The 21,192-nt window shown below is 40.3% G+C and overlaps 1 pseudogene; it reads right to left on the minus strand.

Annotated features, from left to right (window-relative positions):
* Window positions 1–12,453: 12,453 nt before the first annotated feature.
* LOC148022495 (adenosylhomocysteinase 2 pseudogene) lies at window positions 12,454–13,178 on the minus strand (annotated as a pseudogene).
* Between the last annotated feature and the right edge of the window lie 8,014 nt (window positions 13,179–21,192).

The raw sequence follows: 21,192 nt of genomic DNA on the forward strand, positions 1-21,192 counted from the left end.
ACAATCTCAACTTCCTTCAAACAAGTAAAGAAGGTTTTGTCTTTTGCATTTGACATGGTGGATCTTGGAGACATACACTCATGTCTTGGTATTCAGATTCAACGCTATCGAGAAAAGGGTCTTTTATTACTGCATCAAACAAACTTCATTGAAGATATTATTCAAAAGTTGGATTTGGGTTTTGCACATCCTGCACCTACTTCTTGTCTTGTGATCCCTACCAAAACCTCTCACTTTCTGTAGAACGATGGATAATTAGCATTACATCAATCTTATGCTAATCTTGTTGGATGTCTCCAATTTATTGGCTTAAATTCTCACCCTGACATCTCTTTGCTGCAAATTTTCTTGGACAACATCTTAGTTCTTGATGCCTTCAACATTGGACTATAGCTAAACGAGTTTTGAATTATTTGAAAGGCACTAAAGATTTTGGGTTGGTTTATCGGTGCCAATAAAACTCTAATTCTATGTATCCACTTTAACTTTTGGGTTATACAGATGCAATTGGGCAAGCTCTCACTTATCTATGCATTCTACAAGTGAAATTTTTTTATTTATCAATAGTTGTCTTGTTTCTTGGACTAGCAAGAAACAATGTTGTGTTGCTATTTCTACTGCAGAGATTGAATATGTAGCTGGATCTTTAGCATCTCGAGAGCTAGCATAGCTTCGACAAGTTATATCATATATTGGTCATCCTCCTCTCTCTAGCACACCACTTTGATGTGATAACCAAAGTGCTATTAGTTTTGCTAAAGACTATGTTCAGCATAACAAGTCTAAACATATTGTAGTATATTAGCATTATGTTCGATCTGAAGTAAAGAAAGGCATGATCATGATTGAATATTGTCCAAGTCATCATATGACTACATATATATTTACCAAAGGACTCAATGAAGCACACTTTACTCTATTGCGCTTGGAACTTGAAGTTGTCTCAACTTCAATCTTTGGGAACTAATCTACTATGACATTGTAGTGCCATTGTACATATTTCTTCTCTCCCTCTTTCTCTCTTTGTCTTCCTCTCTTTTTCTCTCTATTTCTCTTTCTCCCTCTCTCTCTCTTAATGCATCTCTTCACAAATAAAAATAAAGAAATAAAGAAAAGAGAGACAATGTCTCCCTCTCTCTCACAATGTATCTCTCCCTTCCTCCTCTATTTTCTCTCCCTCTCTATTTTTCTCTATCCCCCCTTTCTATTTCTTTCTCCTATCTTTATCTCTCCCTCCCTTCCATTAATAAAATATAACCATTTTCTATTCAATCTATAAGTAACCCCTTTATATGGGACCCTTCTGTATGTAAAAAATCTATAAAAATAACAGTGTAAAAATCTGTTATGTTGAGCTCACATGATACATACATATATTTATGACTAAAGTCCTTGAGACTTCTCTCCCCTCTCTCCCGCCCTCTCTATTTCTATATCCTCCCTCTCTATATCTCTTTTCCTTCCTTATCTCTCCCTCCCCTCTATTTTTTCCTCTCTCTCTCTCTCTATATATATATATATATATATATATATATATATATCTCTCTCTCTCTCTCTCTCTTCTCTTTCTTTTTGTCTCTCCTCTTCCTCCTTTCCTTATCTCTGTTTACCCTCCCTCTCTTTACTTTTCTCTCTCCTCCCTCTCTCATTCCCTCTTTGTCTATATTCTCTCTCTCTCTCTCTCTCTCTCTCTCTCTCTCTCTCTCTATTTTTCTCTTTCCTTCAATCTCTCTATTTGTCTCTCCCTCCCTCTTCTTTTCTATCAACTCCCAGGAGGAGGTGAAAAGTGGGAAACTTTCCTCATTGAAGGTGGTCTCTCTGACATTCAACAGGTCTATCGAGGGGGCTTTTTCCCCGTGAGGCGACATGCCGCTCGAGCTCCATAACGTGGAGCTTCTAATCAGCCAGGCTATCAAGGAGGCGAAGAAAGATTTCAAGAAGGATGCGGATAATGCCTTGAACCAAGAAACCCACCGGCTCCATGAGAGGATCCGGCGACTGGAGGAGATGGTGAAGACACTCACGGAAGAGAAGAGGGATCTCAAAACCGACTTGGACAAGCTACAAACGAAAGTGTCACATCTACGGGAGGCAAGAGAGGATGCGGATTTCAAAGCAGACCTCCGAGAGGCTATCACGAAGGAATGCCGAGAGGACCTCCAGGTATGCATTAAAACCGAAGTTGAGGCTTCAAGAGAGGGATGGGAGGAAAAAATCAAAGCAAACATGAAGGAAGAATTAGAAGGGAATAAGGAGGGGTGGATTGAGGTAGCGAAGAAGAACATTAAGAAGGAGGTCCAGGAAGAAAATAAAAAGCAGGAGGTAGTCCGGGTTCAGGAGACCTTAGAGGAGGAGAGGCTCAGGAACGCGCGTAGATTGAACATGCGTATTACCGGGCTCCCCGAAGGGGCCTCTCCGGAGGAGGACGCACGCGGGCTATGCACCCGACTAGGGTACACGAGCATGCCCTTTACTCAAGCATGGCGTGCAGGATGAGATACTACCAGGGTCAGAGCTCTGATACTACATATGAGCAAACCGGAGGATAGAGCCGCTTTCTTTCGGAAGCGGATTTCGCTCCGAGGGATGACTGGGGCTCCCATCTTCATGGATGAGGACCTGACTCAGATGCAGATTGCACACAAACGAGCATGCATGCCACGGATACTCCAAGCACGTAGAGAAGGCCGTAAGGCCTTCTATTGAGATGGCCGGATTTTTATAGATGGACGCCCCACCAAATAGGGGGGCGTGGCCTATGAGACGGGGCAGAGGACTGTACAGGAGACCCCAATACGTGTGGCAGTTTGGAACTGCAACGGCTCCCTATGGTCACGATCGGAAAGACTTGAGGAGATTTTACCCGACCATGATGTTATATGCCTCATAGAGACACATGAGAGCCTAGAGAGAGGGCTCCCACGCATTACAGGATTTGAGTGGGTATCTACATACCGGGCTACTACTAGGCAGAGCACATCTAGGGGCTCAGGAGGGGTGGCAGTTCTATTCCGTCAGGGGATACAGAGACATATCCAGTTAGTGAGACGAGATGAGGAGGTCAGTTACATATGGATCAGAGTGCAGATATCATATGAGAGATGGATCTATATGGCAGTATGCTACTTTTCACCACGAGGGTCCAGATATGCTACTACACAGGGTGATATTCAAGCCAGAGATTCCCCCTCCCCTTATTCACAGCTCTCAGAGGACATTATTCTGTATTCTAGTTTGGGTGAGGTCTTCCTTATGGGGGACTTCAACGGGCGCACACAGAGCCGATAGTGTGAGAGTTTTGATATGGAGCAGCTAGAGATCATGAGAGCATTAGACCCTGAGGAGTTGGGGATCAGTAGGGAGTCATTAGCAGATACTGGGCCAGACGCCACAGGGTATGGAGGGCATTTACTTGAGCTTGGTAGTAGACATCATCTCGTTATCTATAACGGGATGGCACGATGGCCATATTCAGGAGGTCTTACATGCTTCCCACATGGGGGGGGCGAGAGTACTGTAGATTATCTGCTTGGACCGATCGATGGGATGCATACTATCAAGTCCTTCGGCCTTGGGAGACTTCCACTCGGTGCCGATCACACCTTTCTCAGTTTCTCACTCCTCACCTCATTACCATCACCACCTGTAGATATCATACCCCACATGCATACTACCATACACTTCACTCATGAGCTCTCACATGTTTACTCACAGCATCTAGAGGAGCACATCATGTCACTTGATCCATACGCACCCCTTGATACACTGACCACTGATATCACACGCATTTTGCATGATTCTGCTACACTCAGTTTTCCACATCACACATACACGCACCCCCCTCGGACCGGTACCATGCCACAGAACAAGTGGTATGATGATGAGTGCAGAGATCTACGTCGACAGCTGCGCGATTTGGAGGCCAGAGGAGAGATCACACACAGACAGGCGCAGAGACGCATGCACCGCTTGACCCGCCGTAAAAAGCGGGAATGGGAGGAGGAGAGATATTGGGATATATACCACATTCTTATGAGCAGAGATTGTGTAGAGGTATGGAGGCAGATCAGAGAACCATGCTCACCCACACCGATACATGACCCTGCAGTATGGCATGGATACACACAGAGTTTATATCATGTACCCGCACAGCCGCTGATACCCACACCATGTACACCGAGACCAGGTATTTCATCCTTTTTCACCACTAGTATGGTGAAACATGCTATCTCACGGTTACAGCATGGCCGCGCTCGAAACCAGTTTGATCTTCAGGCAGAGCATATTATATATGGCAGAGACACATTGGCTCCACTCATTGCTCACCTCTTCAACCATGCATTGTCTGAGGGGTTCCCTGACTCGTGGACAGAGCACACCATTGTAGCTATCCACAAGTCAGGGGATCCTATGGATCCTAACACATATAGGACCATCATGATTGGGCCAGTTTTGTCCAAACTTTATGGCACGGTGATGGAAGAGGAGCTCAGCACACTGGCAGAGAGAGAGTGCATGCGCACACCCGGACAGGCAGGGTTCAGACGGGCATTTTCTACCATACACCACATCTTCACTCTCTGTTGTCTGATGGACCAGACACGAGTGAAGAAACAGAGATTGTACTGTTGCTTTGTGTATTTCCGCAAAGCCTTTGACACGGTTCCAAGAGAGAGGCTTTTCAAACGCCTACTTGATCTGGGGGTGGATGATGACATGATGTGGGGTATTTATGCACTATATGAGCGGGTTACTGGAAGAGTCAGATGTCCGGGAGGTATATCAGATCCCCTTGTGAGCACCATTGGTGTGAAGGAAGGATGCCCACTCTCACCGACTCTATTTGGGCTATACATTGATGAGATAGCAGAGTTTATTCAACAGCGAGCCGGTGGAGGTATAGATCTCAGTGGAGCTACAGTTCATATCTTACTATATGCAGATGACATTGTGTTGATCTCAGACTCAGCTCAGGGATTACAGCATCATTTATTAGCATTGGACGATTTTTGCATACAGAGAGGCATGATAGTGAACCTTGGTAAAACCAAGGTTCTTATATTCCATACATCAGCTCAGATACGCAGACATAGTATTTTCATGGCAGCAAGAGGGAGTATTGAGGTCACTGGATCATATGTATATTTGGGAGTCACCTTTACAGCAGCTTCAGGGACTTTCTCGATGACACAGGCAGCTCGTGACCGCCTCACTAGAGGATACTCAGCATTGGCTCTTATGGAGCGACAGTGTCATCAGGAATATTTCCAAGAGCCCCGCACCAAGGGGTGGCTCTTTGATACTCTAGTCACTCCAGCACTGATGTATGGAGCAGCTATATGGGGGCCAGGCCTTGCCGATTATGTATGGATATTGATGGAGAGACCTCAGGTGATCATGATATCTAGATTGATTCGCAGCAAGGCCTCAGTCCCACATGACATTGTGCAAGCAGAGCTTGCCACACCACCCATGCTAGTCGAGACATTATTTCAGACAGTCTGCTTCCTACACAGATTTCAAGATATGGACAGAGATCACATTGCATATAGAGCATATATGGCATCTCAGGAGATGGCTCGAGTGGGGGATACCACATCATGGTATGCACAGACTAGAGCTTGGTTTGACAAACATGGGCTGGACATTGATAGACTCCCACCTCTTCTATATGATACTCAGGCTCCCACTTACACCCTCTCTCTCTCTGAGAGGAACAGAGTCATCAGACAGGAGATATGGCATATTTATATACAGAGGACATGGGTCAGCCCTTCACAGCCACTGCCATCGAAGATGGCACATTATTATACACAGTTCTTGAGGATATCAGAGCAGGGATTCATAGAGTTTCCGAGATATATGCAGATCTATATGCCACATCGATTGAGAGTTCTTATTGGACAGCTCAAGGTATCATCACATCAGCTTATGATTGAGAGTGGCAGAGCCAGTGGCATCCCGCGGGAGGAGAGGATATGCCCCCTTTGCAGATCAGAGGTGGAGAGTGAGGAGCATTTTGTTCTCAGATGCCCGGCATACTCAGAGTTGAAATCTAGATACACATTGAGCAGCTCACTTCAGGGATGTATGATTGATATGGATCAGAGATCATTTGGCCGTTTTCTGGGAGAGGCATGGCACATCAGAGAGCAGAGCACACAGCGGGTCCCCGTCAGAGAGGGGCCCACCCAGACGACTATTACACAGTTCTTTCAGACAGACAGAGTGAGAGCTACTGTACCAGCCTCCAGCCAGACCTCCGGGCTCACACTACAGCAGGCTGAGGACCAGCGTACGCGACGCCGCACGAGGATCCGTGGGTTTCGGACCCCACAGCCACACCGACAGGAGATCCGGAGGATTCTTGATCTACATCGATAGCAGACTGAGATCCGACGACACTCGACACATTGGATCTCAGATCTCCAGTTTGCTCTTTCTCCACCGCCGATGTACCACATCCTGCATCCAGGAGGGATCACCTGCTATTAGCGACTTCGACGACTGCTACTACATCCCAGGATAGTATATCTCCCTGCATCTATTACATATACACATCGCACCACTTTATCACAACCGACAGTTGTTCCCCTATCACAGCCGACATTTGTTCCCCTTTTGTAGCCATTATCTGGAGTACCAGAGCTACATACGCACATACACATACACGACACTTATCACACTCACAGCACCGTATTTTTAGTTTCCAATTTTTAGCTTTTCATTCAGCACTTTTATTTTGGATAGCTGGACCTCATCAGTTGTATCACAGTTTGTCTCATAGGCCAGTTTTGGTCTTTAGAAGACGTTAATATAACTTTCTTTCTTTTCTCTCCTCTCTCTCCCCCCTCTCTCTTTCTCTCTCCCTCTCTCTCTTCCTCATTATTTCTCTCCCTCCCTCCCTCTATCCCTCTTTGTTTCTCCCTCTCCCACCTTCCCTCTCTCTATTTTTCATGAAGCCCCCTCTCTCCCTTTTTCTTTCTCTTCATCTCTCTCTCTCTCTCTCTCTCTCTCTCTCTCTCTCTCTCTCTCTCTCTCTCTCTCTCTCTCTCTCTCTCTCTCTCTCTCTCTCTCTCTCAATGTATCTCTTGACAAACAAAAGTAAAGAGAGAAAAGAAGAAAATAGAAAAATAAAGAAAGAAGAGGTAATGTACCTATCTCAAAGGCTTGAAGTGAAACCCTTCATTTCTCCTTCCTTATTCTTCACCTTCGTGGCTTCCCTCCATTTCTCCTTTGCACTCCTCTCTTTCTTCTTCACAAATAGCGGCGACAGTGGTGAAGGCAATGGTGAGCTCCCCACCTCTCCCCCCTCTCTCTCAAATCTTTGAGCTCTTTTACTCTCTCTTTTGTTCTCTTTTGATTTTTTGTGCTTTTTTTTCTCAGTACACCATCGCTATTTGCATCGCAAGGTATGTCGCTATTTGCATTGCTATGTGCGACGCCAATAGTCACACATAGTGATGCCACTAATTTACATCGGAAAGGAGCATCACTATTTTCCCATTCCCTTATAGTGTCTCCTACCATGTTTCATGAATAGGAAGTAATGTGTATATTGATGAGATATGCCTACACAAAACTTTGGCCCATAGTACATATATATCGATTCCATATATTCATATTCACTAGCAAATTGAGCCTCCATAGTACTCTCACAACAAGAAATACCCAAGGAATTACTATAAAGGAAGAGCAAGAAATAACTCAAAAACAAGGAAAGCTAAGAGTGTAACAAGAAGCAAGAGTAAGAGGAGTCAGAAGACCTATGTAAGTGTGCAAAATGGATGCTTATATGTACTACAAGTATACAAGACTTTAGAGATTCATCAATTAAGACAATCAAGAAAATGAATAACTTCGAAGTCACGTACCCTTAAATGAACCCCTAAAATACTAAATTTGTAGTATTAGAACAAATCGTGCATTTGTCCCCCACTTAATCCAATCAATTTTTCCAAGTTATGTACTAATCAAATTGTACATGAATAATAAAATAATTGGAAACATAGTAAATTTTTTGAGTTTCTATCAAGATAGAACTCCAAGAAGGGTAAACCTTTGTGCTTGTGGAAAAGTCCCTTTTGAGCAAAATTTTTTCCTTGAACATGTGAGTGATATGCGATGGATGCTTATGTAACTAATCATTTTAGTATGGACGAATGCATTACATTGGAATATCTCGTTTTGCACTTTTCCACCTCTTCAGAACTGAAAAGCCAAGTGTGGAGATGTAGGAGCTAACAATACTATTTTAAGTTATGCATAGATTTTATTGGAAGAAGTGGGGCCTATGTACTTGGAATAATAATTGCTTGTCCATGCCCTTTGAAATATAATAAGGTAATATGTATGCATGAGAATAAAAAAACTTGCAGTGTATTTTGTGTGCTTAAATCACTTTTGAAATGCCAATGTATAATGTGTGGGGTAAAAGAATGCTTGTTTGGTTCTAGTTTTCAAGCCACTAAATAAGCTCTTTGACCAAGAACTTGTAAGAGACAAATATATCTTTTAGTGGATGTGATGTAAGCATTCAAGATTCGAGGGGAAATAAATATGTTATAGTAAAACCTTAGGTTCAAAGTTTAATGAACTTCGAGCTAGTGCTAATTAATAATTGAAGGTCTAGAGGAGGACAATGAGGGAAGGTCTAGGGGAAGGTAAACTTGAAGCTCAAAGGAAAGATAAGCATGCTAGCTTAAACCCTTAGGTCCGAAGATAATGATGTAACGAAATGGTCATATAAGTATGAGGGAATGCAAAGCAACAATAACAGATGGAAGGTCCAAGGAGGATAATTGACAAGCTTAAGCCGTAGGCTCGAAGGGAAAAGGTGATGGCGGAGGTTAAGCTTGGGGGTCATGTCGGGTTTTGGAGGGGGGTGAGGGGAGAGCTTCTGATCAAAGGGTGAGAGAGAGAGAGAGAGAGAGAGAATGGAAGTGGGTGCGTCGATATGCAGGGCGTTGAGACGAGTGGTAGCGATGTGGTGGAAGATGGGGGGAGGCGGGCAGCTGTGGAAGGTGGTGATGCGCTGCTGCCTTTTCCCTGTGTGGTACACCCGCCTCAGGATCATCCTCCATGGCCAGCCCAAGCAGCTCCCTCTCTACAGAACCCGGCCCGGTGACCGTGGCTACCTTCGATCCCTCTCTCGCCCTCCTGACTTCTCCCACCACCACCAGCACCAGCAGCAGCAGCATGTGCAAGCTGCACTCCCTTAACACCAATGCAGCTTGCTTGATCTTCTGATTCTAAGTCCTCCCTTGCGTTACTACTCGCTCGACATTGTTTGCGGTCCCCTTACATGTGCTTTTGCCGTCCTTCTCCTTCCTTCCCCTTGTCTCGATTTGGCTTTGTGAGGAAACTCTGTATATAATGAGGGCTATGTTATACTTTTGAAAAGGCTCATCTAGCCTAGCAACCACATAATGAGCATGTACAAGCTGTATACACTTTTTACGATCCAAATAGTTAGTATATGTTTGCCTCGACATATTAAACTTGCCACATTCATTCCAGCTATCAGCTATTATACATGATGAGGCCACTCGTTGTAACTTATGTTTACGACACTACATTGATTTGCAAGAAAAAGCACAAATGTTTTTAATATATTTTTCTTATGCATGAGGAGACACTAAATATTTTTAATGAAAAGTTGGTGTGTGTATGTGTGTGTGCACATTCATGCTTGCATGTGCACGCGAGTGTGTGCATGCGTCCATGCATGCATGTGAGTGTGCATAAACACATAAGTGCATGTGCTTTCACCCATGCTAGCATGTGAGGACATCAAGTCATATATCACCAAACATCAATGAATATGATAGGCTAAGGTTTTATAAAATATATCATGATCCCTAACTTATTTCAAGGCTTTATCACCCAATACAATGGAGCATTAGAACCCAAGCCACCTTTTCAAACTTCACAAAATGTTTAGATAATAAGAGGAACCATCTAGGTTATCATTACAGTATGTAGCTACCACCATTAAGCAACATCCTTGCTTATATATATATATATATATATATATATATATATATATATATAGAGAGAGAGAGAGAGAGAGAGAGAGAGAGAGATTTGCTCTTTGTATGTGTGTGCACCTGCACTCGAGCATATTTATCAAATCAAGTCCTTTAACTTTTTTGTTCATATCAATAATATACATGAGTTATCCTTGGCATTCAAAAAATGACCCTAAGAATTAATGTATTTATAAGAGCTCTTGTTTGAACTTTCTACACTCATGGAAAATACATTATATTATCGATGAGAAAAATGGTTATTTTATGTGCTTTTGAGGATTTATCTATTTGGTGTAGCATAGGCTAGGGTTGAAGAAATGGCTATAGTAGAAGGCAAGAGTTGAGCTTAATATGGTTCTAATGGAAGGAGAAAATGAATTTTAACATGACTATGGTGGAACAAAGTTAAGAAGCTTAATATGGCTAGGTGGTGAAAAAGCACTTTTCTTTCGTTTTTAAATGCACTTAGCAAGTGTAACGTGTCCACTTGTTATCTTCAGGACACGTCTTAGCAGTCCATCGGAAAGGATGTCTAGAAAGCTCCACCCGGCACTCCCATGGAGTGTTACGGGGTTTGCAATCTAGGACATTCTGTGTTTGCCACGTAGTGGAAGTATTCCGGCCGTTCCCACTTAGGACTGACATGAATTAGGGTTTTCCCTATTGGTCATTTCCTAACGCCAACTAGCATCGAACCCGAGCGAACTACTTTATGCAGAAACGCCAGGTCAAAAGCGGATTCACGCTGCACTTGGTTCAAGGAGAATGGGAAACGAGAGGGGTGCGAAGCTCAACCTCTCTGCCATAAGGCATAGTCCCATTCCGTTCCCCTAAAACAGCGTAAATCGAGATCATCTGTATCTTAGACTCTAGGTCAACGCTCTTGCTGTTCGTATTCTCTGAACGATCTTTTGGCTGTCCATCATGATTTGAGAAAAGTTCCCGACCAACCGAGACCACCTATCCTTAGGACGAACCTATGGCCACATCCACCGCACTTTTCTCAGGTTGTTTTAGTTATTTAATTACCTAACACATTTAGTTGGACATGTATGAACCAGCTTCCTTAATTAGCCCGTTAGGCACTGGTTCCTTCACGTAATCATAGCACTTGACATAGAAAAGCAATGTCAAACAAGTTCCTTTTTAACAGGTTATCATATTTATCTTTGAAATACATGGTCATGATGGTCATAGGGATAGGTAAGTTCTTTTCATAAACTCTTCAAAAAGAGCTCTACAGGCAATAGAATGTGGGGTATTATCGCACACAAATTGGAGGATGATCCAACTTATTAGGTCAACCAATAGTGTAGCATCTAAGAAGGTCAAGAAAAGTACTATTGGTCACTTCATTCTAACCATTAGTCTCAAGGTAGAAAGCTTAGGTAAATTCCATCTTTGAGTTCAAGTTTTAAATAAAGCTACGTAAAAGTGATTACAAAATCGGTCATTTTGCGATCAGAAAGTATAGCTTAAGGAAATACATGATGTGAAAATATATTGTTAATGAAAAGTTTAGAAGAATCTGGGGTAAACAAGGTTTTTTTGCAAGGAATAAATAGGCATCTTTACAAAATCTATGCACAATTTCCCAAATGAAAAGACGCGGATCTAGAGCATGGCAGATGCTATGGCAGATGGAAGATGAAGACCAAAGTCATGATGACATAAACAAGTAGAGACAAATTGTTACACAAGTGAATTAGGTTCCAAGATGGCAGCTTGGACTCATATACACAATCTTGTGTAGGACTGACAAAGACAAGACACTTAATTGAAAGTACAAAGCATCATGACATTGTATTCATTCCATTTTAAAAGTGGTAGTCAAGTACAATTCTTTATAGTTTCTAGATGGGTAGTAGTCTCCCTTTATGAGCCTATGGGATTCAGTCTACCTGCATGTCCTAAGCCCAGAATTGCCTCAAATAAAGAGGTTACAATAGGTGTGATTGCAAATATCTCAACAACCCTCCTCAATCATAACTAGAAGTACAAAGTGTGTAGAGGCTTTAATGAGAGCAACACTTGCAAAGTGTGGGCACACCATAAATATGGCAAAACACCAGAGGCTGTCGCAAAAAAGGCTAAGTGTGGATACCACAAATATGGTGGACATCCAGAGGCTGTAACAAGGGCCTCACAAATTGTACAGAGGTTGTAGTACAAGGCTACATGAGGAGTTTACAAGCGTATGATAGAAGTATTTGGGGCTAGGAAGTGCAAAGCTAAAAAAGTCAGTAAAAAATAAGATCAAGGACCGTGAGGCCCTTGCAGTTTTTAGCATTTCTTTTGACATAGATCTTCTGTTTATTGCAGATATCGATGTAGTCCAGCTTGCTCTTTTTGATCATGTACTTTTTCTTCACTTTTCTTGTAGCTTCAATGTCCATTGCTTTGATCTTTTGGTCCTCTTCTTCTAGGTCCTCTTGGTCTGCTTCTTCATGACTTTAATAGCTGGGAAAATCAAGGAACTATTGCCTTGCATCTTATATAGACGATGCACCCCAATGGTGGTTTCTTCAGAGACACCAACCAACCTCTCCTTCATTCTGTGGTACTTCTTGGGGTCTTGTTTAATACCATCTCGCAAGATAGACAAGACAATTTGAAACTCCTAGTTATCAGTGGAAGATGGATCTGGTAAGGTACCCCCGTCTTTGGCATAAACCTCCTCAGCCTTCACGCCTTCATGGATCAGCAATGTGGCATCCCCACCATCATCGACAATCAAGTCTGGGCCACCACTAGGACCCTAGTCAAGAGCTCTCTCAGTGCACCACCAATACTCTTGAAGAGTCTCAATCTTCCAAGCGAACACAGATGCACTGTCTCAGGCGATTGCAGCAGATGCATGGTCTTGGGTAGAGAAAATGTTGCAGGAGCACCAGCAGACCTCAGTGCCAACTGTTGTGAGGGTCTCAATCAAGACAGAAGTTTGGATAGTCGTGTGCAAAGATCTAGTAATGCGAGCATTGCGAGCACCCTTAGAGGCTAAGAAGGGCCAAACTCAGTGTGGAAATCCATAAGCACAGGCATCTCAGCCTCTACGAGCTCAATCTCCAGGCGAACAAAAATAGCTTGAGACATATCCTTCACTTTGGACTCAAAACCCTTAGCACCTTTCTAGACGTTGAGATTCATTGTAGCTGACAGCCTTGATTTGGTGATCCTGCAACTATGGTAGACTCGAGGTCTTGCAAGCTACAATAGAGAGAGAGAGAGAGAGAGAGAGAGAGAGAGAGAGAGAGAGAGTAGAGAGAGCTAAGCGGAGTTGAGCCATGCCTGACTGGGCTCTAATACCATGTGAAAAGACGCGGATCTAGAGCATGGAAGATGCTATGGTGGATGTAAGATGAAGACCAAAGTCATGATGACATAGACAAGTAGAGACAAACTGTTGCACAAGTGAATTAGGTTCCAAGATGGCAGCTTGGACTCATAAACACAATCTTGTGTAGGACTGACAAAGACAAGACACTTAATTGAAAGTACAAAGCATCATGACATTGTGTTCATTCCATTTTTAAAGTGGTAGTTAAGTATAATGCTTTATAGTTGCTAGATGGGTTGCAGTCTCCCTTTGTGTGCCTATGGGATTCAGTCTGCTTGCATGTCCTAAGCCCAAAACTGCCTTATAAAAGAGGCTACAACAGGTGTGAATGCAAATATCTCAACAATAGCAAGGTGCGAGGACGTTGTGGGAATACTAGTAAAAAAGTCCATAGAAATTTGTCCCCATGGGCCAATAATTACTAGTAGAGACATAATAGAACCATACGATTTTTCATAATGAAATTTTATATGTTGACATACGATGCATTCAGACACAAATTTTTCTATACCATGTGTCAATGCAGGCCAATAAAAATATTCTTTACATATAGCTATAGTTATTGTATTCATATATGTTCCACATAAGCAGGTATATGAATTTTTGCTATGGCAATATTTCTAAACGGTATGGTAATACAAAACTTTATTTGATAATACAAAAATGCATTCATAAAAGAGTAATTATAAAAAATAGTGGTGTTAGTATTTTGAAATATTTACCGAATAAAAGAGAAATTAGGATAATGAAAAATCATGGTATCAAAAATCAAAACTTGGATAATGAAAACATGATTTAAATACATACTTTTGATTTTATCAAAGCAAAGCAAATGTTATGATGCAATATTTTCCATTGGCATATGACACAATGCATTGGCATACCACATTAAGATAACCTAGCTAATATTGAATCATGGATGGCATTTTAAATAAAATAATCCCCTTAATATGGTGCTCATCACAAATTAAAGGTTGGTTCAAAAAATGTTTGATTGTATAGTAATCAATAATTATGAGAACCTCTGATCCCATAAGATAGTGTTTCCAAATATCCAAAGCATAAACTACATTCAAAAATTCTTTATCATAAGTGATCTAGTTTTGTTCAAAGGGTTTCAATTCATGATTCTCATGGGTGATGGGATGATTTTTTTGCATTAATACTAGTCTTTTAGTTTTTAAAAACCACATTTCTAGCAATTTGGACCCTCTACAAGAAAATTCATTTCTCATCAATAAGAAACATTGAGAAGAAATGATTTTAGAGAAATGTGATCTACACAAGATAGTAGTTGATAGAAAATAGAAAAGGATGAAACAAACTAGAAAGTATATATTTTTATATCCACCATTGAGATCATTTTCGCAAAAAAGTAAAAACTTTTAATATTTCTAATCAAAACTCTCTTTAAAAAAAGGCTAAAAATTCCATGGAAAATAACTTTCATATGCATTATATGCATTCCCATTAAGAGATTTGTAACTAGATCAAACTGACAACTTTTTTAAGGAGCTCAAATCAATCTTATTGAGTGCTCTTTTGATCGATTTTAATGCAATTAAAAAGCTATTTTTAAAATTTAAAAACTCACTTAAAACTGGTTTCAAACAATTTATTCTACAATCTTACAATATTGTTAAAGTCTCATCCAATTTTGGTATCATATGCATATGTCAATGCAAATATCATGAAATAAGACATGACTATTAAAGGGGCTCATAGCCACTTTTGTGGCAATTTACAAGACTAGTGTTTAACCAATACTATGCTTGAACCACTAGCATTAATATAACAACAAGAAAGAAAATAATGGAAAAAATTAGACAATTGCAAAATAGGTGCATGGGTAAAAAGATATTTCGAAGTACCAAAGGATTTTTTCATACTGGGGCCCCAAGTAAAACAATATTTTTATGTAATATCATAGTCAATGCAAAGCAGGCAATGTAAAATTTTTGACAATTTTTTTTGTAAAACCTTACTAATCCTTAAAAAACATGAAATTTATGCATACTCTTGGATTAGGCCAATCTTTTATTGTTTGAATTTTTTTTGGATCAATTATGATACATTCAGCACAAATTATGTATTACAAATATTCAATTTGACTTTGAAAGAATAAGCTTTAATCAATAGTTGTATACAATTGATTTTTATGCAGTAAATCAAGTACAATTCAAAGATTTCTCTTATGCTCCTCTCTTCGAATTTATTGAAAACACGTATATCATAAAAGAAAAAACTTGTTTGATAATCTAGAAAAGTTTCGCAAATGTAGATGGTGCATTAGTAAGGCCAAATGTCATAATAATGAATTCATAGTGACTAAACTATGTTTTAAATATAGTCTTAAATATATCAGCTGAATCCATGCTTTTGGCTCCCCTAAGTTTATCAAGAAAATCATCAACACTTGGAATAGGGTACCTATTTTGAATATTCACCTTATTTAAAAGTCTCTATAATCAATACACGTCCACTACATTTTATTTTTGTTCTCAAGCAAACAAGATAGGTGCACCAACTTGAGAAAAACTAGGATGAGTTAAACCCTTATTTAACAATTCAAATACTTGTCTGTGAATCTCTTTTTGCATTCATAAGACAATGCTTATATGAATCTAAAAACTTTTTTAATGTGTAACAATTCAAAAGCTTCAAACTTTTCTACTTCAATCTCACAAAAATCATGCATACCTTGCGTTGTTTTCTACGAACTCTCTTAGTTTGCATGTGACTACTCACTAGAAATAATTCAATTTTAGGATTCCTAGTCAAAGAAATACATGTCCATAAAGTTCAAAAGTTGGATCATCATTTCTTCTGGATTCTACCAACTAAGCATGGAAGTCTTAATTGCAACTACTTGCTTTTTGTGTTCATTCTCATATTATAATGAGGAATGATCAATGAGAAATCCGTTTTTTGTGGCTATGTGGTAATGTTAACATAACACACAATTTTTTGCATCAAATTCAGATGTGGCGAATATCTATTTTCATTGAGTACATATATTTCCCAATTACAGTAGACAATTTGATATGGCCACTCTAGTCCACACTAAGCATAATTGTTCTAGGATTCACATTTAGGGTTGCTTTGACTAGTCATAGCAAGAGTATAAAGGCCATAATTAGGGTCTCTATATGCATCACTAGAGAAAAAGAGAGAAGACCTCTCTATTTGCGATAATGATATTCATTGCCAAGTGGATATTTTGGATGCTTTTTCTTGTGACTTTGGGTTTGAGTTAAAGACTTTTAAAACTTAGAAAAGAATCTTGAGAGAAAAGTGGTATAATAATTCGGAACCTACCACACTAAGAAAAGGGCTTGAGGAAAATACAAAATTTACTAGAATCTTAGGGTTAAACCTAGAAATATTGTCCCTCATGTTGCTACTCATAGTTGAGTTCAAGTGGATTAAAGAAAGCCAAAGCACTAGGTCAATAAACCGTACCAGCACTCACTATCCTTGACCATGCATGCTAAATCAAGTTTCCCCTATTAGCCAAGCACATGTTGATGTCTCATTGTTGAGATTGGACATTATTATTGACTGTAGGTCAACTATGTATATTGGGATAGGAGGGCTGACTGAGGAGATGCATCTATGAGCATAAATTCATGTATGTGTTGCAAAAGATACATGATAGAATAGTAGGAGGCCATTTTGATACCAACACTATGGCTTGAAACGTGCTAGAATCACAAGTATGGTAGCCAACCCTCTTCAAAGATGCTTCTTATTTTATCAAACACTACTATGAGTGCCAATGCACTAAAGTTCCTATAAGGAAAGATCAAATGGAGCTCACAATTTTATTAGCTCCTCAACCCTCTGAAAAATGGAGAATTGACTTCATTGATCCAATCACAAAACTCCCAAGCTTGGTATATTATAGTTGCACATACCACATGACTAAATGGACTAAAGCTAGAGCTGGGCATAAAAACAACAACTAGACAATGGCCAAGTTCATGTGAGAGCAAGTCATATTGACATTTTGGATTCCTATTGAATGATTGTGGGACCAATTTCGTGAAACAAAGTTTTCAAACACCTTCTTTTGACCTTTTTGATTATGTTTCAAAAGTTGATTCCTCATTACTTGCAAGAAAACAACCAAGTTGAGTTGACAAATAAAACATTATTTAATGTCTTTTCAAAAATAGTTTCTTAATACTAAGAAGATTCAAATACTAAGCTCGTGTCTCCTCTTTGGACTCATAGAATATCATGTAAAGCAATCATTGTTACTCAAACGTGGCAAACACTAAGAAAACCAAAGAAGAATCAAGCCAAAAAAAGATGAACTGCACCCAAAATCAATGCATAAAGTGCTATAAATGAACTGGAGTGCATTATTTTCAAGGCATAGTGCATGTGAAATCAAGGTTTAAGATACCAAAAATAAATAAGGATGCCTTATTTTCACCCCTCACAACCCATAAGGCACAATCGCAATGTAGTCTAGTATTTTCCACAACTACATAATAAAGTCCAAAAGTTTATTATATCATTAAAAAATAAGAACTTTTGAGTCTCTATTTTCCACAAGGATAAAAAGGATGGATGCAAGGGCTTGAAGCTAAATCTATATCTTTTGCTTTTGGAAACAACTTTAGCTTTGTGTTTAAGGTAATTTCTTTTCAAGCTTTTTGGGGAGTGGAATGTACTTTCTGTGAGATTTTGTAACGCATATCATGTATTAAAAGTAAAAAGATACACCATCCAACAATGTAGCAAGGTTCAAGCCTTATACACAAGCTTTTTATAAGAAAAGTATGAGTATCCAGATTTTAGGTCTTAAGGTGGCTAAGATCAGCCTATCAAGATTGTAGTTAGGTTTGGGGGCTTAATGATTTCTAAAGACCAAATGAACTTCATAGTTGTGCTGTTCATTGATTAAGTGCCATGTGTCGAGATCAAGGCCTGCCTCATCACCAAAAAGTGTAGTAGTCACATTAAAGGAGTCTTTGAGGTTGGCATCTCTAAACCATTTCCTGATGGCCTTCCAAACTAGAGTGACATGTAGGCAGCTCCAGAACAAGCAAAGTTCTCCTTCTTCCAATTGAGCACAAAAGGGACATAGAGGGAAAGCCCTGTAGGTTTTAGAGAGCCTAGATCTTAGTGATAGCTTATTGAGAGAAATTTGCCATCTTAGAACATTGATTCTAAGGCTAGTGTAGCCTCGCACAATCTCTTTATCCTCTTTTTCCAAGTTAGTAAACTTGCCATAGGAAAGTCCTTCCATTTGGATGGTATATTCATTGCTATTGTCAAGGATGGTGCTTTCTAATCCCTTTGATCTTGCATACCCAGAATCGTTTACGGCTCATCAAATCCCTTAGTAGGGAGTGATGTTTCCTCACATTAGTTGTAGGCCAGTCATTATTTTTACCTTCCACAATCAACTTGAGAAAGGACCATTCATCTTCATTTAGCCCAAATTTGGTTAATAAGACCTCCTATTGCAGACATTGTGCATTGGTGGGGTCCCAAACATTAGCCTATATCGAGATTCCCTTCCTGAAGCATTGCTTGGACAACTTCACATTTAGAAAGACTAGTGTTAGTTCCTATTCAAAAGCCTATAGAGAGAGCCAAATACTGCAGAAGAGTGATGAGTCCCCCATTCATTGATCCTCAAGGTGCCAAGTGGCATTACAAATGACCTTTTTCCATATAGCTATCAGTCTTGAGCCATGTTAGATTGAGGTGTTTTCATCCTTGTATGTGGATATGCATGCATGTCTTGCTAGTGTATGTTGCTCCAAATCCCTCCTTGAATCCTAGCCTTATAAATTTAGTGACACATCTGTTGAGACAGCAAGCTTATCGACATTGATGATGGACAGCCTAGTTAGGTGGGTTTGCACGTCTACACTTAGCACGTCGCTGGTCATTATGACTCTTACATGGTCGTTGACTTATCACTTATTATATTTGTCTTGTTGTGCATATCTACAATTGGCATAGTGCCTCTCCATTAGTATAATTAGTTATTCACTGTTTGACTTAGTAGGCCACTTTTCTTAATATTGTATCTTATCTATACTTTGTGTACATTGTATTGTGTATGATTGAAGAAGAAGAAACCAACAAGAAAATGGTTTGGCTTACATCTCTATTCTTGTATTCTTGAGTGAGGTTCCTCTTGGGTGTATGGCATGTGTTTGGTGTAGCAGCTCAAGCAAGTCCCCCCACCACGTGATTCATAACAACATGATGGCCATCGAGAGTTGACCACCATCAAGTCTCCTTAGGTGAGCCATCACCAATGCTTGGGCTTTCTCAAACGTTGACTCTAGTCAAGCCCCTCCAAGAGCTCTGTCTTCCATGAGGATGTTCTGTCTCTAATCTGAGCAGACAGTTTGCTGCCCTTGAAGGACCATATGAAGCTCTTGAGCACCTTTTCTATCTTAAGCCAATATGCACAGTTGAATGGCAGCATCATCGCTATGTACACCATCATTGTGACACCATTATGACTTTGACAATGGTGATCCTTCCTGAAAGAGAGAGCAAGGAGCTACCCCACTTTTTTTTCTTAGTTACAAAGTTGTCAAGGAACAAATCAAACCTTTGTTTTAAAGACATCCCAATGCCAATAAGGGCACCTAAGTATCTAACTATCTCCCCAGGTTTCATCACCTTAGACTCAAGGTTGACAATCCATTTGTCAATTTCATTCCAGGAGACCAATAGCTTGGAGAAGTCGAAGTGAACTTGTAGTAGCTTCTGAAGTGACAACTTTTCAACAGCCACAATCAATGCATTATCATCGATGAAGAATTGAATAGTTGGCTAAGAGCCATCTAGTAAGGGGAGAGTCTTAATAGAACCCTTCTGAATGCATTTGCCAATCTTCCTTAGTAGCAGATCGGTAATCATGGCAAACAAAAGTGGTGCAACAATGTCTAATGGATATATGGAGGATGAAGGCGGATGAGAGCACCCCATTGATGTTGATTGCAATAGCACCACCACCACTAAAAAGAGCAACCACCATTTTGATGAAACCTAGCCCAAATCTCATAGCTATCATTACTGTCACTACAAAGTCCCAACTGATGCAATTGCATGCATGATTATCCCAATCCATATTGATTAGCACAAAGTCATTTTGCTTCTGGTGTCTCTACACAATTTCTTCTAGATTCTCTTCCTCTACATGCAGCAGAAGCTTAGGGGGACTAGCATGTTTTGTTGCCTTTTGACTAAGCTCTCAAGTTTTGCGTCATAGTTGTGTAGGCCTCCTTCTTCTCTGAACCTTCCTCTTCTTCTATAGAGCACTCTTCTAACTCCCTTGTGTCAAATATTGGTAGTTCTTGCATATCAATAGGGGATGCCATAACTATGGGTGGCTCTAGAATGATGGGAGAGGTTGAGAAGGGGATATATAAGACATACCCTTGTATGTCAGGTATGTTAGGTTGTATGAGACATCCTGCTTGTGGTATCTCTGCACAATCTCTTCTAGATTCTCTTCCTCTACATGTGGTAGAAGCTTAGGGGGACTAGGATGTTTTGTTACCTTCCGACTAAGCTCTCAAGTTTTGCTTCATAGTTGTGTAGGCCTCCTTCTCTTCTAGATCCTCCTCTTCTTCTATAGAGCACTCTTCGGACTGGTGGCTCATAGCATAATCCATTGATAAAATCAGGTTCAATACTGCATCATGTACATTTCCACCATAAATAAAACCATACTGTTTGAGGTGGATCATTTCAGCGAAGAGTTGCTTAACCCTAAGAGCCAAGGTTTTAGAGAAAACCTTATATGAGAAATATAGGAGAGTAAGTGGTCTCCAATTAGTT

The sequence above is a fragment of the Lygodium microphyllum genome, chromosome 16, assembly GCF_053477565.2.
Source record: "Lygodium microphyllum isolate KBCC chromosome 16, Lygodium_microphyllum_v1.1.10, whole genome shotgun sequence".
Lineage (NCBI taxonomy): Eukaryota > Viridiplantae > Streptophyta > Polypodiopsida > Schizaeales > Lygodiaceae > Lygodium > Lygodium microphyllum.